At 46.6% G+C, this 22,236-nt stretch overlaps 1 protein-coding gene across 1 annotated transcript in view; it reads right to left on the reverse strand.

Annotated features, from left to right (window-relative positions):
* SLC47A1 (solute carrier family 47 member 1) overlaps nucleotides 1-21,148 on the reverse strand; it is a 45,647-nt gene extending 24,499 nt beyond the window's left edge. Inside the window, exons 1-2 of the mRNA XM_083161287.1 lie at nucleotides 21,054-21,148; nucleotides 15,353-15,432 (exon numbers count right to left, since the gene is read on the reverse strand). The gene's annotated coding sequence lies outside the window, so the exon portion shown is untranslated. The remainder of the gene's footprint in view (nucleotides 1-15,352; nucleotides 15,433-21,053) is intronic.
* Between the last annotated feature and the right edge of the window lie 1,088 nt (nucleotides 21,149-22,236).

Raw genomic sequence — 22,236 nt, forward strand, 5'->3', positions numbered from 1 at the left:
CAACACTGTGGTATCTATAAAGCCCCAGGGAATGCCCCATCCCTGCCTCAAGACTGGAGACTAACATAAGTATACTCTAACTCAAATCTTGCATGTGCACATCAAGTATTGACTCTTGATTCCTAACTAACCCCAGGCCTAGGCTATTGATTAACAGAGTATTTTTCTGCATGCATCTAATGAATCACTAAAAACCAGTTGGTTGAGATGGGAATGGACTAACAAAGTTTTTATATATGTTGTAAGTCTTGTCTGTCTATTGTTGGCCATAAAATTGTTATTTTTAATAAATTTATATATTATTCAACACAGCGCTGTACCATATTTCTTTTTTCTTTAGCTTGGTCCATTTTAAGGGGTTTGGTAATTTCCCCTTTTGGTGCAGCTGCAGTGTAGAATATTTTAATCAGCGCTATCTATCAATTGTATCTTCATGTAATAAGTGACGGTCTCATCTAACAACAAGTGACGGTCTCATCTAATAACAAGTGACGGTCCCATCTAACAACAAGTGCCGTTCTCATGTAATAACAGGTGACGGTCTCATCTAACAACAAGTGACGGTCTCATCTAACAACAAGTGCCGGTCTCATGTAATAACAAGTGACGGTCTCATGTAATAACAAGTGACAGTCTCATGTAATAACAAGTGACGGTCTCATGTAACAACAAGTGACAGTCTCATCTAATAACAAGTGACGGTCCCATCTAACAACAAGTGACGGTCCCATCTAACAACAAGTGACGGTCTCATGTAATAACAAGTGACGGTCTCATGTAACAACAAGTGACAGTCTCATGTAACAACAAGTGACGGTCTCATCTAACAACAAGTGCCTGTGGAAGTCTAGGTACACACACGCCATTTTGTGATAGTATGGCCGCCATTTTGGTTCGCAGAGTTGCGCAAATAAAGTTTCCATACCCGAGTATGTGTGACAATGTGGACCAGAAGAGTAGACATACTATCACACATAAATTCATAATAACACACTTACACGAAAGGAAATATAGTTAAAAGGTTTAGAACGCCACACATAGCTTAGTTAGCCCTGCACACATCTGTCTGTATCGTGTTTAGTATCGTTCCGCTCAGCTCATCATGCAAAGTATTCCGGTCATTGCGAATATTTCGCAATGTACACTGTCCGATAGTTATGGACATAATCCATAATTCCAGAGACAGTTTCTGTTGTAAGTAGTTAACAAAGGAAACTAGCTCAAACCGGTTCTTATCCTTGCTGACGCCGAAACCACCAAACAAAGGACTCTTAAAGTTCCCTCCCCTGCACCTGGTCAGACCAGGTACAGCGTCTAACCTCCAATCACAGTGGACCGGACATATGATCTCTGGCCAATGAGAATGGCCTTTTGACCTCCCCCTTCTGACCCTATAAGATATGCGACCCAGAGCAGCCAGGGTCTCTTCGGCACAACTACTTTCCCTGGACCTTCCTACCGGACTATCGCTCATTCCTGAACGATAGTGAGCTCTGACCGGACTGCTTTTCACATACTAGATGACCACGGTAAACGGTTGCATTTTCACGGTATTTATTCTTAAAGTATTGTTGGCTGATTGTGTTTTGTATTTGTATTCTTTCCCCTTAGCAGAGTTTGTTTAGTATTCATTGTTATTGTATTGTATCACTTGTTATACCTGTTTATTCTTATTTCTGTAACCCCCTTTTGTCCATTAGGGACTTTAATACAATCTTTTTACGGAGTTCTAACCTCCTTACTTCTATTCAGTGGTCGTGTCTAGTTATTCGCATAATAGCGATAAGGTACATTAAGGACTCTGTCCTTACATAGCGGACTCTGTCCTTTAAGGTATATTCGAAAAATTGGAGACAAAGTCCTGCGAAAGGATCTCTTATTAAGGTATCGGTTCTTGGTGTATAACATACAATAGACTGTACGCTGCGCTGCGCTACGTTTTGTTCGCACGCAGTTAGGTATAAAGGGTACGTTGGTTGCGGACACATTACGTAACCTGCGCTTTCCACTTATTGTCTCCTTGGTCATATCATATCAACATTAACAAATTGGGGTGCTCGCCCGGTCGTTTCACAGTCCAGAACTCAGTACCAGGCGTGCGACTCGACCTATACCAGCAAAAGGGTGGAAGTATTTATTTGTTTCCATTGCTGGATAGGCCGAGTCCGCGGCGGTGCGGGGTTCGGGAAGTGCTAGCGCTGAACCCGGAGTACAATAAGTGAAAGCCACATGTTTTAAAGCATATCATACCTAAGTGTTTAGTAAACTGTACTTCTGCCTGCCACAAGTAGTTTAACGGGGTATAGTGTCTTGGGCTGCTTGTTTATTATAGTATATGTACCACGTGCGATAAGGTTCGCACACGTGGAATCTGTGTTTATTATAGTACATAGAGGATCCCCTCTGTGCAAAACTATAATTGTTTATTGTTAGCTACCGCAAAAACAGGGACTCCGCCACGTGGCGACAAGTCCTGGGCCTTTTGCAGTAACGTAAAGCGTCTATTGTGTATTACGCAAGGTGCGCGCGCACGTGCCCACATCGGGAAAGTTTCGCATCTTTGTACGTGGTTTACGGATTAAGTGCGGGATTTATTTCGCATCTTGATACGTAACTCTCGGACAGAGTTAAGGGATTTATTCCACATTTAGGCGCAATTACTGCGTATAGCGAAACCCGAGCGCAACCTTGCAAATACACTATAGAACACGTGGGTGGCCGATTCATCGGCGGCCTGTGAACAAGCGCACGTACACACGTGGCTGTTCATTGGTACTGCACACGCAGCACACATAGGAAGAAGTGAACAGTATTTAAACCACTAGCTTTATTTAAACAGTATAGTAATATACTGCGAATGAAGCGGTGATTTAAGAAAAGAAAATAAGGTTTTCTTTTTGTTCATTTTCTCATAAGCAAGCAACTCAAGCATTATTTTAATAGATTCCTATAGCTTATTATAAGGGATTTATACCTGCATAAGAATCTAGTGAAAAGCTACCGGCCTGGGAAAAATTTTCTGTACAGAAATATTTCAAAAATAAGCATAAGACCTAGGTGTAAATAGCGCCCAGTGTGAAAAAGAACTGAGGCGGACGGGTGTGGGACGGACACAACCCAAGCGCAGTGTAACAGGACAGGTCCAGTTAGGACAGGGTGTACGTGCCGACGTACACATAGGAACTGCCCCTTCAGTGGAATTAATTCCGCTAGGAGGGTACAAGAAGATATATCGGAACGCACTTGTTTCCGATTAGCTACTTTAGAAATCCGATTTTTGGGGGTATAGGAAAACAAGTTTGTTATACCCTGGAAAAATTGTGCCGCATCAAGCAAGTTGGCTAGAAGTTCGCTGCTAGTTGAGAGCTTGGTGATTGAGTATAATACCTCGTATCCTTCGCACCTGCTTGACTGTGGGATGTTCTAGGAAGCTGTAGAAGTGAGTGTTTGGGGAGCTCTCAGATAAGTAATAACCCACCGATATCTATTAAGCTGTGAACGTTTATTCCTGTAACTATGGGTAATAACGGGTCACGCTGTGATAACGTGCAAGATAGGGAGGAAGCAAGCCGGCCAAGAGGATCGGCTGCTTTTATTATGTGCAAGAAGCACGGTGAACTCGCAGTTGTTTACCAAAATAAATGGAGAAAAATGACACAAGGCAGCAAGTTAGAATTTCCCAGTGTTGGTAGCTTCGATCCAGAAATCTTATCGGCAGTAAAAGATGAAATATGCCTACTCTCCAGTCGTAAGGAGAGAGTGAAGCATATAAATATTCTTAAATTGTGGCAGAAGGAAGGACAGGAACAATGGGGAGCCAGAGGTCTGGCAATACCTGATGCAATCAGCCACAATAAAAATGCAAATGCAACCGCTGCCACACTAGAATCAGCTCCCCCACCCCCATATGTGCCGAAGGGGTTAATGTCTCATAAGAAAGACCTAAGTAATAATGTACCTGTTACTAACTTGTACCCTGTTTTATCCCCTTACAAGGAAACCCGAGAGGAAAACGAGCAGCTGTTGGCACTGGCCGTCTCTCATGCAATTAATATGATTGAGGGAAAAGCTCAACCCGCTGTTGAGGCCCCAGCACAGGAGGAGGAGACGGCTGATGCCAACAGCATAGTATTGGACTCAGGTAATGATGCACCACACAGCACAGACACAAATGACTCCCAAGCAGGTCCCAGTAATGCGAATGTGGTACAAACATACCCTGTACGCACACTGGAGGTTCCCTATGGTAAGGCAGACAGAGAGGGTGTGATACCTACCAGAAAGATGACCATGCTAAACCCATGGACACGGTTAGAGCTGCGGTCCATCATTACAGATTTCCCTGATCCTAGGAAAGATCTGGCAGTGTGCCGGAAATTTGTAAGGGATCTAGGAAACTCTGATGAGCCCACCAACAAGGATTGGAGAATCATGTTGAGGGCCTGTCTCCCCACTCACATTGACATCCCGAAATTCATTCAGGATAGTGGATTGAAAGTGGACAAGGAGATAAATGATGAGATCAACCAGGAGAATATACGCCTGATTAACTTACAGTTGGGAGTATATTTTCCTGCGGCAGTAGAATATAGCAAGATTTTCACCATCAAACAGAAAGATGGCGAAACTGCTGCTGATTATTTTACAAAAGCCTTACTGGAGGTATCAAAGTACACTGGTGTCTCCGAGCCTAAGGACGACCCCCACCTGAGGGAGATGATTGTCTCTGTGCTGGTGGAAGGGCTTAGGGAAAACCTGAGAGCCAGAGTCCAAACCTCTTTCCCAAATTGGCGTGGAATGACAGTGGATGCCCTACGGGAATCTGCTGTGGACCACGACCGCAACATTAAGAAGCACAGGGAACTGCAAACTGACAAACTGATGATGGTTAGCATCCAAGCCCTTACTAATGCCCCAAACAAAGCTGCATACCAACAACGAAACACCAGGGAAACAGGTAGAAAGCCAATTATCTGTTACAACTGCAATAAGGAGGGACACATTGCAGCTCAGTGTAGGTTCGGAAACCACAGGAGTTATCAGACACATAAGCGAGAATGGGAATCTCACAAAGGTGAGACACGGAGATACCCAGCCCCTAGACAATGGGAGGAGACAGACAGGTCACGCAACATGCCTCCTCCCCATCTGATGGCTGACACTGTGCTAAGGGCAACCCAGGTCAGACCATAGGAAACAGGTCATACCTGTATCCTACAGCCAGTTAGACTAACACAACACCTTGGAGAGGAACCTCAGGTGAAGGTTGATATAGCTGGAGTAAGACAAACCTTTTTGGTTGATACAGGGGCGGCCAGATCTGTTCTCAACACTCCTCTTCACTTGGGTTTCACTAACCAATCAGTAGCGGCAATTGGGGTAACAGGAAAAATACAACATTACCCACTGACGAAACCAGCGGAGGTTACAATCGGGCCTCTGCATACCAAACACTCTTTTCTGTTGGCTGCAGCGGCCCCGACTAACCTCCTGGGTAGAGATTTACTATGCAAAATGGGATGTGTCATCTATTGCACCCCCGATGGGGTATTTCTGGACACTCCTAGAAATCTTACACAAGAAGTGCAAGATATGCTGGATAGTCCTCAGAGGCTAATGTTGTGTTCCACTGTTGTAGAATCAAATCCATCTAGGGTAGCTGAAATTACAGCACAAATACCGAGTTCCCTTTGGACTAAAGATGGACAGGATGCTGGGCTGATGGCAAATGTAGCTCCAGTAGAAATCCGCTTAAAAGAAGGCAGGATAGCCCCAAAAATACCGCAATACCCTTTAAAACCTGAAGTTGAGCTAGGAATATTTCCAGTGATCCAACGATTGCTCCAACAGGAAATCCTAGTTAGAACTTCCAGCACGGCCAATAGTCCCATCTTTCCTGTGAAAAAGAGCGGGGGGAGGGGCTACAGACTAGTGCAGGATTTGAGAGGGGTAAACAAGGTAGTCGAGAGCCAATTCCCCGTAGTGCCAAACCCAGCTGTCATCCTCATGCAAATCCCACCCCACTGTACACATTTCACAGTCATTGATTTGTGTTCAGCATTCTTCTCCGTCCCTTTGCATCCTGACAGCCAGTATCTGTTCGCCTTTACTTACAGAGGAGTACAGTATACCTGGACAAGACTCCCCCAGGGGTTCATAGACAGCCCCAGCATCTTCTCCCAGGCCTTGCATGATTGTTTGCAATCCTTTCAACCCATGAGGGGTTCGATACTGATACAATATGTGGATGACTTATTGTTGTGTTCTGAATCACTGGAGTCATCAGTGGATGACACTAGACAGCTACTGATGCATCTCTCAGAAACAGGACATAAAGTATCAAAGGATAAGCTGCAATTATGCCAGACCAGGGTTAAATATCTGGGCCACTGTCTTACCCAAGGGCTGAGACACCTCACCGACGACAGAATCCAAGCGATTCAGAACATGGTACTGCCACAGACCCAACATCAGATCCGTACGTTCCTAGGCATGTGTGGATACTGTCGCAATTGGATCCCAGGATTCTCTATTCTGGCATTACCACTGCAAGAGATGGTTTCCTCAACTAAGCCTGATCGGGTCTCTCATACTGAGGAATCTGAGCTGGCTTTCGAGGAACTAAAGGTGAGCCTAACCAAGGCCCCAGCACTAGGAATGCCAGATTATGGGAAACCCTTTGAACTGTACGGAACTGAATCAGGTGGGTGTGCGGCAGGAGTGCTTGTACAAAAACATGGTGATGCCAACCGACCAATAGCGTACTACAGTGGCCAGCTGGACACAGTAGCACGCTCACTCCCAACTTGCTTACGAAGTGTGGCTGCAATAGCACAACTAGTAAGTAAGAGTGAGGACGTAGTGCTGGGACACGATTTAACTGTTCATGCTCCCCATGCTGTCTCTGCTCTCCTAAATTCTGCCCAAACACGTCATGTGTCCTCAGCACGGTTCACTAAGTGGGAACTGGCGCTGATGGCCCCAGTAAATATTACCATCAAAAGATGCAACACATTAAACCCAGCCACATTTCTTCCTCATGTGCCCTCCAAGGCACAAAGGGTGGAGGGTGATGGAAACGTTGCTGAATATGGTAAAGCAGAGTTTAGTGAGAGTGAGGACAAACATGATTGCATGACCTACCTGAATCAGACCTTCACAGCACGTCCTGACATAAGCGACAGCCCATTAAGTGAGGTAGACATAACCTTATTCACAGATGGTAGCTGTCATAGACAGACGGAGACGGGAGAGCTTTGCACAGGCTACGCGGTAGTAGATGGAGAAGGTATTGTGGAAGCTGAACCCTTAGGACCACCTCACTCAGCGCAAGTAGCGGAACTGGTGGCACTGACCAGAGCATGTGAACTGGCTAAAGGGAAATCAGTGAACATATATACCGACTCCAGATATGCTTTCGGAGTAGTCCATGATTTTGGAGCCCTATGGCGCCTCCGAAATTTCATGACGGCGGCTGGCACACCAGTGGCGCATGCGACGTACATTAGGAGACTTCTGGGAGCTATCCAGCTTCCAGACAGAGTGGCTGTTATCAAGTGCAAAGCTCACACATCAGAGAAAGACCCGGTGTCACTTGGGAACAGCCGCGCTGATGAGGCAGCGAAAAGGGCCGCATGCCCTGTAAATATTTTTACCCATCCCACCAACCTTTGTACACTGAACATGGTATCCACATCCAAACTGATAGACATGCAGAATTTGTGTTCCCCACAGGAAAGAGCAGTATGGAAGTCGAAGGGATGTGGCCAAGAGTCCACCGGACTTTGGAGAGATGGACACGGGAAACCAGTGGCCCCCAGAGCATACCTTCCTAGTCTAGCCGAGGCGGCCCATGGGCTGACACATCTTGGGAAGGAAGGTATGTGCAAGCTGGTAAAGGCCTACTGGTGTGCACCAGGGTTCGCTTCTCAAGCAGGTAGAGTGGCAATGTCATGCCTCACCTGTTTGAGGAAGAACGTTGGAAAAGCCATCCCAACAGAGCCATCCCACATCCCTCCTACAGAAGGCCCTTTCCAGGTAATACAAATCGACTTCATACAGTTACCACCCTGTAGAAATTTGAAATATGTATTGGTTTGTGTTGACATGTTTTCCAGCTGGGTGGAGGCTTTCCCCGCTGCCTCCAACACTGCTACCTTTACAGCAAAGAAAATATGTCAGGAGTTTGTCTGTAGATATGGTATCCCAAAGGTCATTGAGAGTGACAGAGGCACTCATTTCACAGGAGAGGTCTTCCAAATCATGTGTAAACTCCTGGGGATTAATAGTAAACTTCATACTCCATATCGTCCCCAGGCGAGCGCCAAAGTTGAGAGAATGAATGGTACTATTAAGAACAAATTGGGTAAAGTTATGGCTGAAACAGGGTTGTTATGGCCAGAGGCACTGCCTATTGTGTTGTATAGCATTAGGACCACTCCCAGGACTCCGCTCAACCTGTCCCCCTTCGAGATACTGTTTGGTCGGCAGCCACACATCATGATAGACCCACAGGATGATCTAAAATGTAATAATGAGCTAACTGTACAGTATATCCTAAAGCTAAACAAACAGCTAAGGAAGCAACAAAAGCAGCTGAATTTACTGAACCCTGATATGCCTACCGAGAATTGTCATAATCTTAAACCAGGAGACTTTGTTATGATCAGAAATTTCTTACGCTCAGGTTGTTTGATAGACCGTTGGGAAGGACCGTACCAAGTTTTGTTGACCAGCACTACATCAATTAAAGTCGCAGAGAGAGAGACTTGGATACATTCGTCCCACTGCAAGAAAGCCAGTAACCCAGAATCCCAGTGTGCAGAGAGCGAGAGAGAAGAAGTGTCGCTAGAAGCATTGTTTCGGGAACACTGAGAAGCAGCCAAGGTCGAGCAACCTGAGCGAACAAAGGTCTAAGAAGCAGAGCAAAATACAAGTCCCCTGGTAGAGATGATGGAAGGACTCCAAGCAAAAGGTTCACAGTTATGCACATATGTCTTTGTTTTCTTTCTGTGTTCTTCTCTTCATCCTAAAATACTCGGTGGCTGCCACATTCTAGAGCGATCGGAGCGGAATCCTGACAGTGTAATAATGGACCCAGATATGGGTGAGGTAGAATCCCTAAACCAGCTCGACACTTTGCCCATGACAGGAGAAGGTAAAAGGTATGAGGGAAACGTAGTTCAAGGGCTATGTGATGATTTATTGTCTGGTGAGTACTGTGTCTGTAGATATTGTCAACCTAAAATGGAAGAAGGATGCATCCAGCGATGTCAGTCGACCAGTAAGGCAACTACCGGCCAACATCCTTTGAGTGATTACCACTCATTAGTGGGTAAGGTTTTAAACCAAACAGAATGCTGGGTGTGTTCTCAAGTATTACATAAAAGGAGTAGTGTAGGCCTAGTCCCATACCCGCTTAGTATTTCAGAGATAAGCGTATTAAATAAGGGGAGGCCATTGGATAAGAGATACCTGTATACCAGGTCCCCTAGTCTTAGATTACACCCATACCAAGTGGATAAATCCCTGGTATGTATGAACTTCTCAAGTTCCAGAACAATTGGTACTTGGGAAGTGACATGGCAAAACCAGACAATAACTTACTCCCAGCGTCCAGATGGAGAGCCCATAGATAAAGAATTATTATTAAAAATCCGAACCAGTGGAAGACACTATAAATATGTTTACACGGTGAAGAAAAGTAAAATGATGGCCGGCAGAGTATCAGCCGGCTACTGTAATATGACCCTACAGCCAGAAACATGTGAGGAACGAGTCAGGGAGCAGGGGACGGGGATGTTCTTATGGATAATGTGTGACAAGATAATGAAATACTCTGTCCCTTATTTTCTCCCTGACGATGTTTATTATATTTGTGGTAGAAGGGCGTACAAATGGCTCTCCATGAACTACGTTGGTATTTGTTATCTAGGCAGAGTGTTACCGGAAGTGATGACCCTCACACACGATGAGATGATGAACGTACACAGAGGTATTTCTCCTCCTTACACTCATACCCATTATGACCAAATCCATAAAAGGGATTTAACAATAAGAAAAGAACCCCTAGCTTCTGAAATGATACACGAGTCGTTCGGTATCCAATTCCTCATTGCATTAGATATCACCCATACCGCCCGAGGAGTTATCAATTTTAAATACATACAAGCATTAGCCAGCTTGGTAGATAACATCACTGAGATTTATGATGACACCTTTAGATACACTGGGAAGGAGTTGCAAGCGTATAAAAGAGAGCTAGTCCAACATCGAATGGTGTTGAACTATCTGACAGCCATGACAGGAGGATATTGTGTCACCCTCTCTACACAGTTTGGGGTGAAATGCTGTACATATATCACCAACAATACTGAAGACCCAGAAGAAATCATCGATCACCGGATGGATGAGATTCTTCAGCTTAAATGGGAATTTAGAAGGGAACATAATATCAGCCTGGCAGAAATAGGTAACAAAGTTAGCGAATGGACCTCCTGGTTGAATCCAATGCACTGGTTCTCTGGTTTAGGAGAATGGGCGCAAGGGATCATAGCTAGCATAGGAAAACTCCTTCTCTGCATCGGTGGTGCCATCATAGTCTTTGTGCTATTGTTCAAATGTTTAAAGGTGGTGACCCGGGGAAAGGCAAAACGTACCGAAATCATGAGTGTAAGAACGAGGGATACAGAGGAAGACCAGGGTTTGGTATATGACCCAAAAATCGAAACCACCTCCCTTTAAAGAAACCATATTTGTGAACGTGTATATGTTGTAACCACCCCTGTTTTTATTTTTATCCCAAAATTGTACATTATCCTTCGTGACCCTGAGTAGATTGTTCGATAAATGCGGCCCATCGTTTATCCATGATCCTGGATCGGCCGAGAGCAGATGGTTTACTCCCCTTATATGTTTATTTCATGGATCCCAATTTCTTTGTTAGGATTATGAATTTCTGTTTTGTCGTGTGAAATATTTTGTAATGTAACAGTTTTATATTTACTGTTAAAGGGTGGACTGTGGAAGTCTAGGTACACACACGCCATTTTGTGATAGTATGGCCGCCATTTTGGTTCGCAGAGTTGCGCAAATAAAGTTTCCATACCCGAGTATGTGTGACAATGTGGACCAGAAGAGTAGACATACTATCACACATAAATTCATAATAACACACTTACACGAAAGGAAATATAGTTAAAAGGTTTAGAACGCCACACATAGCTTAGTTAGCCCTGCACACATCTGTCTGTATCGTGTTTAGTATCGTTCCGCTCAGCTCATCATGCAAAGTATTCCGGTCATTGCGAATATTTCGCAATGTACACTGTCCGATAGTTATGGACATAATCCATAATTCCAGAGACAGTTTCTGTTGTAAGTAGTTAACAAAGGAAACTAGCTCAAACCGGTTCTTATCCTTGCTGACGCCGAAACCACCAAACAAAGGACTCTTAAAGTTCCCTCCCCTGCACCTGGTCAGACCAGGTACAGCGTCTAACCTCCAATCACAGTGGACCGGACATATGATCTCTGGCCAATGAGAATGGCCTTTTGACCTCCCCCTTCTGACCCTATAAGATATGCGACCCAGAGCAGCCAGGGTCTCTTCGGCACAACTACTTTCCCTGGACCTTCCTACCGGACTATCGCTCATTCCTGAACGATAGTGAGCTCTGACCGGACTGCTTTTCACATACTAGATGACCACGGTAAACGGTTGCATTTTCACGGTATTTATTCTTAAAGTATTGTTGGCTGATTGTGTTTTGTATTTGTATTCTTTCCCCTTAGCAGAGTTTGTTTAGTATTCATTGTTATTGTATTGTATCACTTGTTATACCTGTTTATTCTTATTTCTGTAACCCCCTTTTGTCCATTAGGGACTTTAATACAATCTTTTTACGGAGTTCTAACCTCCTTACTTCTATTCAGTGGTCGTGTCTAGTTATTCGCATAATAGCGATAAGGTACATTAAGGACTCTGTCCTTACATAGCGGACTCTGTCCTTTAAGGTATATTCGAAAAATTGGAGACAAAGTCCTGCGAAAGGATCTCTTATTAAGGTATCGGTTCTTGGTGTATAACATACAATAGACTGTACGCTGCGCTGCGCTACGTTTTGTTCGCACGCAGTTAGGTATAAAGGGTACGTTGGTTGCGGACACATTACGTAACCTGCGCTTTCCACTTATTGTCTCCTTGGTCATATCATATCAACATTAACATGCCGGTCTCATGTAATAACAAGTGACGGTCTCATGTAATAACAAGTGACAGTCTCATGTAATAACAAGTGACGGTCTCATGTAACAACAAGTGACAGTCTCATGTAACAACAAGTGACGGTCCCATCTAACAACAAGTGACGGTCCCATCTAACAACAAGTGACGGTCTCATGTAATAACAAGTGACGGTCTCATGTAACAACAAGTGACGGTCTCATCTAACAACAAGTGCCGGTCTCATGTAATAACAAGTGACGGTCTCATGTAATAACAAGTGACAGTCTCATGTAATAACAAGTGACGGTCTCATCTAACAACAAGTGACGGTCTCATCTAACAACAAGTGATGGTCTCATGTAATAACAAGTGACGGTCTCATCTAACAACAAGTGACGGTCTCATCTAACAACAAGTGACGGTCTCATCTAACAACAAGTGACGGTCTCATCTAATAACAAGTGACGGTCTCATCTAACAACAAGTGACGGTCTTATCTAATAACAAGTGACGGTCTCATCTAATAACAAGTGACAGTCTCATCTAACAACAAGTGACGGTCTCATCTAATAACAAGTGACGGACTCATCTAACAACAAGTGATGGTCTCATCTAATAACAAGTGACGGTCTCATCTAACAACAAGTGATGGTCTCATCTAATAACAAGTGACAGTCTAATCTAATAACAAGTGACGGTCTCATAGAAGTAAAATGCACAAATCACCTCTTGTCTGACTTGAATTGTTGTCTTAAAAATGTGAATCAAAGGAATGCCCCGCCCCCTTCCCATATTTTCTAGCCAATAGCAAAAGACATGTTATACCACTTTCACATCGCCGACACGTTTTAAAAACCGGTATTTTAAAACAGTAATTGAAACGGGTCAGAGCCTTAACATTGCCGCAGATTACCGTTTTAAATACCGGTTAAGTCTCATTCAACATAGCAGTGAAACCGGTTCATCACGAACACGTTTCAAGCCAGAGTGTCAACATTGCCTGTCATTTTGCTCTGTAGCTTGTGTTGTTTGCCTGAAATACCGTTTCAGACACATTGTACACATTCACATTGCACAAAAAACGGCAAGGAACCGTGTAGGACTCTGCTTTTTACACGGTTCGAAATGCCAGTTAACTTTAAACGGTAAATCGGCTGTGGTGCATTCACAGTGCAGGCTTAAACGTTTTAAAAAGGGAAAAAAACGGCAATTTACCGTTTTAAAAGTGCGATGTGAAAGGGGTATCAGAGGGCCTGTACGTAATGGGTAACTGGCTGCTTATATGGGAAAAGTACAAAGGGCAAAACATAAAGTGAAACCTCACTGGTTGCAGCTGAGAGGATCAATTACTAGCATTGCTGAAAAGCACAAACCTGATCTCACATTAACCAACCAACTAGTAGTTTGCTGATATCTGTCTAACGCAAGTCAGGCAACAAATGCAAGTGGCTGATTGGTCGCTACAGAATCAGGCTGATTGTGGTTGGGGCAGATGTCACAGACCCTCCCATAAAACACCTGTGTTTTCCTGACACTCCCAGACACTCCCGCTGTCAGTATGGAGGTGGGGGACGCACACTGTGCAGACAGCAGCGGAGCCGGGGAGGAGGTGAATGCATGCCTGTCTGTCACCTCACAGACAGGGGCTAGGGTGTTTGGAGGCTGGGGGCAGCACAGAAGCTAACCTTGGATGTCATTTCCAAGCGCTGCCCCCATTTACACTGCGGGGCGGCACCGCAGTGTAAATGGAGCAAATCCAGGATCCAACTTGACTTGGAACCGTGTTTCAAATACCAGGTTGGATCCGGGATTTTGGTGTAAAAGAAGTATAAGTTCACCTGCGTATGGGCCACTTCAACCTGATTTGCTTTTTAAGCGATTAAAAATATGGGAAGATTTGCTAAAATGCTCAAGTCCTGCAGCCTACTCCCCATCTATCAGCTGCGCCGCTATGCCGGACGCCTGAACCACATTAGTGGAGAATAATTTTTATGCTTTTTCTGAAACGTTTTGTAAAGTGAAAATGTCACCGCTGGGGGAACATCGGGGCCGCCCGGGGAGATTCGGCCGCTCGTGCGTTCGGTGTCCAAACACAGGAATATCCAAAGAGATGAGCAGGGGCTGCTGCAGAAGGTGAGTATTTCTGGGGCAGGAAAAACCTGCCCCAGGAAAACCCACCACTCAAGTGGTTAAGGGTCCACTTAAGGGAGTCTGTTTATTGTGTTATATTCAGTGCCTTCAAGAGAGGGAGGGTGGGGGGGGGGGGGAGTGGATACATTTTGCCTGAGTCTGATGGAGGGACCCATGCCCCTCCCCTGCTGCAGAGATCGGGCAGTGGGAGTGGAGAGCAGAGGCTGCCGCAGCAGCACAGCCTCTCTTCCCCAGCAGACACTGCTTTGTACCTGTGCTGAGCGGGGAAGAGAGGCAGCAGCTGCACCCCTGCCATTTTCTTTTTTTACGGGGGCGTGGCCACACCCTCTCCCGGTGAGGAGCAGATAAGCAGAGCAGCGTCCGGCAGTGATGATGCGGGGGCATGCAGCAGTACTCACCACCCATCGCTGCCCCGTACACACTGAGCATTTTTAATAATACCAGCAGATGAGGGATCAGACCAGCGATGATGTGGAGTGCTCACCGCTCATTGCTGCACCGCACACACTGGACGGCATTCACAAGAAAGTCGCTCAGTGTGTACGAGGCTTAAGATTGCCCCCTAAGCTGATAAGGTTGTGTGTAAAGTTTGAAGACAATTAGTTAAAGCATTCGAGAGTTATCGTGGAACACACACACACACATAATTGCAATAAGAGCTGTCCCTTGTGATGCGGTGCCGACACTGGACTTCCGGATCAGAGACCCGGGAGTCCATCTGCGCATACGCAGAGTGATGGGGACGGCGGGGGCATGCTGGGAGGGATCCGCGACAGATCCCTCACAGTAGCGCTGCGGTAAGAAGCCCATAGGCTTTGGCTGGCGATTCCCTCCGCAGCGCAGCCACTGTGGAGGGGCCATAGAGCATACAGAAATGCGGTAAGAACCCAGGGGTTTTTACCGCATTTCTGCTTTAGAGAATCTCCCCCAATATACGGGAGTATATAATAAACTGCAATATTCTGTAATATTTACCTCTGCATTAACGATGAATTCTCCTTCACATTACTTCTGCTTCCTTCATTCACTTTCCTCTGATTCCATTACCCACAGCACTGAAAATATAATTAGACATTGAATATATAACTTTATATATTTAGCCAGAACTGTCAGTCTGTGACTGTGTGTATAACGCTGGGCGGAGTCATGGGCGGAGTTATACACACAGTCTCAGACTCCAGTCCTCACAAACACTATAGCTCAGCTGCTGCAGGGAACCGAAAAAGTTCCCCATCATGTGCGCACATCCCCACAGCCCACACACATTGGCCGTTATTCAGATCTGATCACAGTACAAATTTGTTCTCAAAATGGGCAAAACCATGTGCACTGCAGGTGGGGCAGATGTAAGATGTGCAGAGAGAGTTAAATTTGGGTGGGGTGTGTTGAAACTGAAATCTTAATTACAGTGTAAAAATAATGCAGCCAATATTTACCCTGCACAGAAACAAAATAACTTCCCCAAATCTAACTCTCTCTGCACATGTTACATCTGCCCCACCTGCAGTGCACATGGTTTTCCCCATTTTGAGAACAAATTTGTACCGCGATCAGATCTGAATAAAGGCCATTATGCAGTGATGGGGAGGCTCCGGCACAGCCACATACCTCCCTACTTCTTCAGTGTATAAAGCAGGACCCTCGCGGCGAAAAGGGGGCGTTGCTTATGCAAACCTACAGACGCTCTTCACTCCATCGTGAGGGGCTGCGCCCCCTTAACCTGCGAACACATTTATTGCGTGGGTGAGTGTTGGGTTCAAGGGGGCTATGAGTGGGGGAAGGTGGTTAGGGGCTCGTGTGGGTGGGGTGGCGGGTGCAGGGATACTGTGGGTGGTGTAGGCGGCGTATGAAGCACTACTATGTATTGTACGCCACTGTGCTCTGCTTCCCCTCCATCCACTTATGGCCGAGCAGGGAGCGGCGTCGCCTGTCACTTGCTTCTGGCCACTCAGACATGGTCACAGGCAGCATGCCGCCAATGATAGGTGCTGGCTCTAGGCCCTCTCATGGGTGGATAGCTGTGGATAGACTGAGCTGAGAGATGGCGGGGGATGCTGCTGGGGGGAGGGCGGTGGAAAGTGGGGATACAGCTGGGGGATCAAGGGGGGGAGCTGGGGATACACCTTCTCTCGCTCATCACAGCTATATGCTAGGCTACCCAATCTGTCACTCTATGGGCGGTATTCAATGAGGCTGATTCGCCAGGTTTTTATGGCGATTTTGTGCTGTAAGGCGAATTTCTGACTAAAACGGTGAATCACCCTATTCAATGACCAGATGGCGAATACATTTCAAGGTTTTTTTTCGCCATGATTCACCGAGTAGCAATCGCTATCTTTTTATGGTGAAGTGGAAGGTGAACTTTTAAAATAAAGTGTTTTGTTTTTTACAATTGGTGTCAAAAAATCAGGAATTTTATTCTGAGGAGGGGCATGCTATTTTTATTCATGTGCTGTAAGCACATGAATATATATTTAATTAAATTTTTTTTTTTTTTACACAGACCAGCCAGCAGGGGGCCGGAGCCGAGCCGCTCATTAGATATTCATATATTCACTGCACCCGATCGTTACATATGCATGATCGGGTGTAGTGAATATACCCGGTCCCCTGCTGGCACCCCCGGGGGGCAGCCTGTGCTGCCTGGCTCCCGGGGAGCCCACCTCCCCCCCACAAACGTTCTGGGGCAGGCAGGGAGACTTCCATCTCCCTGCCTGCCACCGTCCTCAGGCTCCCTGCGGCGTCCGCCGCAGGAGCTCAAATTCGCCGGTCAGGGGCAGCGAGCCCCTGACTCGTTGAATACCGGAGCCGGCGAGGCTCCGGAATGCAGCGAGCAGTGGCGAATGTGCAGCGAATCCTAAACAGGATTCGCTGCACGTCGCCAGTATTCACATTAAATACTGCCCTATGACTCAGTAGTGCTAGAATATATATTTATATAAATCAGTAGTGCTAAGGTGTGGATATATATATATATCAGTAGTGCTAGGGTACATTACAGGCAGCAGAAGAGGAGGCACAGAGCAGGGGGAGGCTGCAGTGCTCAGTATTGGGCATCACTTGGGATAATGATCACCCCTCTGCATTGCTGCTGCTGCATAGCAGGGGACAGTGCTGCTGCTGAGCTTCCTCTCTCACATGCACAGTCCTAGGGATGGCCATTGTCCATCGATGATTCAAAATCATCGATGGTTCATGGCCGATGTCAAATACTTTTGCCATCGATGGGGAGAACCAGATGGTTTCCCTCCATCGATGGAATAGCAAAACAATGTTTTGCTTGTTTTTTTTCCTTCAAAGTGTTGAATAGCTCCACCCCCTGAAACCCACAAAGCCCCACCCCCTGTGTTTTGATCAGAGGCCACCCTTTACTGCACAGCATGCCGGGAGTTGTAGTCTCTAGCAGCATGGTGGTGGGAAATGGAATGATTTGTAGTACAGAACTACACACTGATCCCAGCAGCCGTCTGTCCCTCACCTGTGTCAGCTCCTCTCCTCCAGCATATTTCCTATTATCTATTTTCGGTACTTATGTAGTATCTGGGCTGCCGATTTTGAAATCGGGTCCATCGCATCGCATCGCATACGACCATATCGCATGCGATGCGATGGACCCGATTTTTCCATAGGATTCAATGTTAAAATGGACTGAGTCCATTTTTACATGGAATTCAATGGGAAAAGAGGTCCTTTTCATACCCCTACTATCCAAGTGGGCATGAAGTTGGATATAAACCTGTGGCGAGCGTAGCGAGCCACCGCGCCCGAAGCGTGGCGAGGGGACACAGAATACCGTCCCCTCGCGGGGCTCCCTTCGCTCGCCACGCTTCGGGCTCGGTGGCTCACTACAGGTTTATATCCAACTCCATGCCCACTTGGATAGTAGGGGTATCAAAAGGACCCCTTTTTCCCATTGAATTCCATGTTAAAATGGACTCAGTCCATTTTAACATTGAATCCTATGGAAAAATCGGGTCATCGCATCGCATGCGATATGGTCGCATGCGATGCGATATCGCATCGCATCGCACTGATTGTATGCCTTAAGTTAAGGCATACAATCAAAAAATCGGCAGCCCAGATAATACATAAGTACCCTATTTTCTGTTTGATTATCACATGGGCAGTGTTATTGTAGATACAGCAGTGTGTGTGTAATCATCACATGGGTATCTCCTTCTGGGACATAATTTGCATATGCCCCGCCTTCATTTGCACAGACCACACCCCCTTTTCGCGGAGAGGGTCCAGCTTTATACACTGAAGAAGTTGGGAGGTATGTGGCTGTGACGGAGCCTCCCCATCACTGTATAATGTGTGTGGGCTGTAGGGATGTGTGCACATTGGCCCTTATTCTAGTTAAATCGGATGGATGCGTATTTCGGACAGGAACCGAGTGTTCTTAGCCCCGCCTACCATACAGATTGCTCACACCGTCCGACTGCAGTAAGACGCTGAGCGTACAGACCGCGAGTGGATGTTTCATGTGAACACCTCCCCCATCTGTGGGAACCTCCCCCATTCTCCGATGGTCGCAGACCATCGAATGATGGAACGAGCAGTCAGGCATCACCGAGTGCTCCAGACCACTCGGAAATTTCTCTGTGCAAAACCAGGGATATGGGCGGGCAGCTGGCATCCGGCTATGTCAGCTCTTCCCCCACGTGCGTCAGGGCCGCATTACCATACGTGCTCCAAGCATTTTCATGCAAACGCCCATGAAACGCGGGGCGTACGCATATGTTAATGAGCCCAAACAGCCCTTCGCGCCCCTCTCCACCCCCTGCTCGGATGGCTCCGTACGATCGTTTTCTGCACGGACCTCACTCAGTGTTCGGACGTGCGAGGCGTTCGCACATGCGCAGAAACACCTCTGCACATGCGCAAATACCAACCATCGGCCGTCCAACCGCACGCGGAGCCGTCCGACTCAATCAGAATAAGGGCAATGATGGGGAACTTTTTCGGTTCCCTGCAGCAGCTGAGCTATAGTGTTTGTGAGGACTGGAGTCTGTGACTGTGCGTGTAACTCCGCCCATGACTCCGCCCAGCGTTATACACAAAGTCACAGACTGACAGTTCTGGCTAAATATATGATATATATATATATATATATATATATATATATATATATATATATACACATATACACATACACTCAGCCACAGTGCATCAGCAAGGCTGCCCCATTGTGGCAAGCAAGACAGCATGGTGGCGTCCTACGAGTTCAATGTCTGGCCAATAATCACTGTGTGGAGTTTATATGTTCTCTCGTTTGCGTGGGTTACCTCCTACACTCCAGTATGATGCTTATGTTTGGATCTAAGCCTAGCGTCTGTGTGTCCCCGCATAGTACGGAATACAGATTGTCAGCTCCACTGGGACTGACTGTACCACGCTGCGGAATACGTGTGCGCTAGATACATAACTGATACTGTGACACCAGCGTACGGAGAAGAGCAGAGCGGCACCTTCTGGGGAGTGTTACTCAGTGCCGTATTAACCAATATTACCAGCTTTCTAACTTGGTAAATACTAGCGATGCTTTGAAGCATATGTATCAAAGCTTGCAGGGAGATAACATGGAGAGAGATAAAGTACCAACCAGTCAGCTCCTGTCAGTTTACATCAGGGTTGCCGACTTTTAAAAGCTCCTCTCCGGGAGAAGCCCGGAGAGGAGACTTTCAGCACGACTTCGGGGGGCGGGGCTTAAACGTGACATCATTAAGCCCCGCCCCCATGAAGGAAAGTTACTCAATTTGCCTATCCCCGTTGAAGGGGCGGGGCTAAATTACACGATTGTGATGCTTTAGCCCCGCCCCCTCCCCGGAGATCTCAGACATAAGGTAATTTAAACGGAGGGGGGAGCCGCAATCATGGGGGGAGCGGGGGTCCCCCAGAATCCGGGAGGGTTGGCCACCTTTCCGGGGTTCCGGGAGGGTGACCCGATTTTCGGGACCCTCCCGGCCATTCCGGGAGGGTAGGCAACCCTGGTTTACATACTGTAACGCAGATGTACCAAGACTAGGAGGGTGATAGGTGGAGAGAGATAAAGTACCAAACAGCCCCTAACTGTCACTGTCAAACACAGCTTGTAACATAGCAATTAGGAGCTGATTTCCTGGTACTGTGGGGGTCTATGTACTAAGCCTTAGATCAGCCAACCAGCTCCAAATTGTCATTTTTCAATCCCAGCCTCTAACATGGCAGTTAGGAGCTGATTGGCGGTCTCCATTGTTTTACTTTTTGAAGCTTGATACATCTGGCCCTTAGAGAGCGATAAAGTGAAAAAAAAAAAGATAATAACATAGCCAATGAGCTCCTAACTGTCATGTCACAGACTGTGGGAGTTAACAGTTGGGAGCTTGTTAGCTGGTACTCTTTCTCCATTCACTTTTTCTCTCTCCAAGGCTCAGTAGATAAACCCTTCCCCCTATAACATGTCAGATTGGAGCTAATTGGTTGATACTTTATCTTGTCCACTTTATCTCTCTACAAAGGCTGTAACATTCCCTGGTACGCTGCTAGGACTGTAGTAGTCACTGCTGACAGCTCTGTGGATAGATACAGTTGGGGACTGAGGCAGAAGTGCGGCAGGTACTAGGGAGAGCAGGAGGCAGGGAATGCACAGAGAGTGAGACAGACAGCAGCCAAGGTTTGGTACAGGGGCACTTACTTTGCAGAGGGCAGCACAGTCAGGAGCAGGACTTCTCCACCTCTCCCCCACCATCTGAACAGTGCACACACCAGGCAGAGCTGGAGTAACACTTGCAGGCTCCCTCCCTCTGTAATCCCAGCCATGCTCCTCCTTAACTCTCCCCCCTGCCAGGCCCTGCTGCGTGGTTATACTATTACCAGTGCATACCTGGCACATTAGCCTGGTGCATTAATGGGCATAGGAAATTTAGCTGGGGACTGTGACTGTGCCCTGCGGCAATAGGACTGGCTCGCCTCCCAAATATTCAGAAGGCGGACAGAAAGGCAGTAGCAGCGGATGGTATGGTTAGAGCCAGCTGCGAGAGCACTCCCTATATGTGTGCTGTTACCTATCATGTCTATGCATTTGTCAACCCTCAGGTGCTGTGATGCACTGACTTGGAGTGTCAGGGTGAAGTTTCTGAGAATCACTGACGTACGGTAGTAACTGTGATGCACTGATTTGGAGTCTCAGCATGTAGTAGCTGTGATGCAATGACTTACAGTAGTTACCGAGATGCACTGACTAACAGTAGTTTCTGTGATGCACTGACTTGGGGTGCCAGGATGTAGTTACTAAGATGCGCTGACTGACAGTAGTAGCTGTGATGCACTGAATTGTAGTGCCAGAGTGTAGTTGCTGTGATGCACTGATTAGGGGTGTCAGTATGTAGTTGCTGTGATGCATTGACTTGGGCTTTAGCGATGAGGTTGCTGTGATGCACGGACATACAGTAGGTGCTGCAATGCACTGACTTGGGGTGTCAGGATATAGTTGCTGTGATGCACTGACTATGGGCCTCAGGATGACGTTGCTGTGATGCACTGACATACAGTAGGTGCTGTGATATTCTGACTTGGGCTGACAGGGTGTCGTTGCTGTGATGCACTGACTTGGGATGCCAGAGTGTAGTTGCTGTGATGCACTGACTTGGGGTGCCGAGATGTAGTTGCTGCAACGCACTGACTTGGGGTGCCAAGATGTAGTTGCTGTGATGCACTGACTTGGAGTGCAAGGATGAAGTTGCTGCGATGCACTGAATTGGGGTGCCAGGATGCAGTTGCTGCAATGCACTGATTTGGTGTATCAGGATGTAGTTGCCGTGATGCACTTATTTGGGGTGCCAGGGTGTAATTGCTGTGATGCACTGACTTGGGGTGCA

Source organism: Crinia signifera, chromosome 9, assembly GCF_055691185.1.
Source record: "Crinia signifera chromosome 9, ASM5569118v1, whole genome shotgun sequence".
NCBI lineage: Eukaryota > Metazoa > Chordata > Amphibia > Anura > Myobatrachidae > Crinia > Crinia signifera.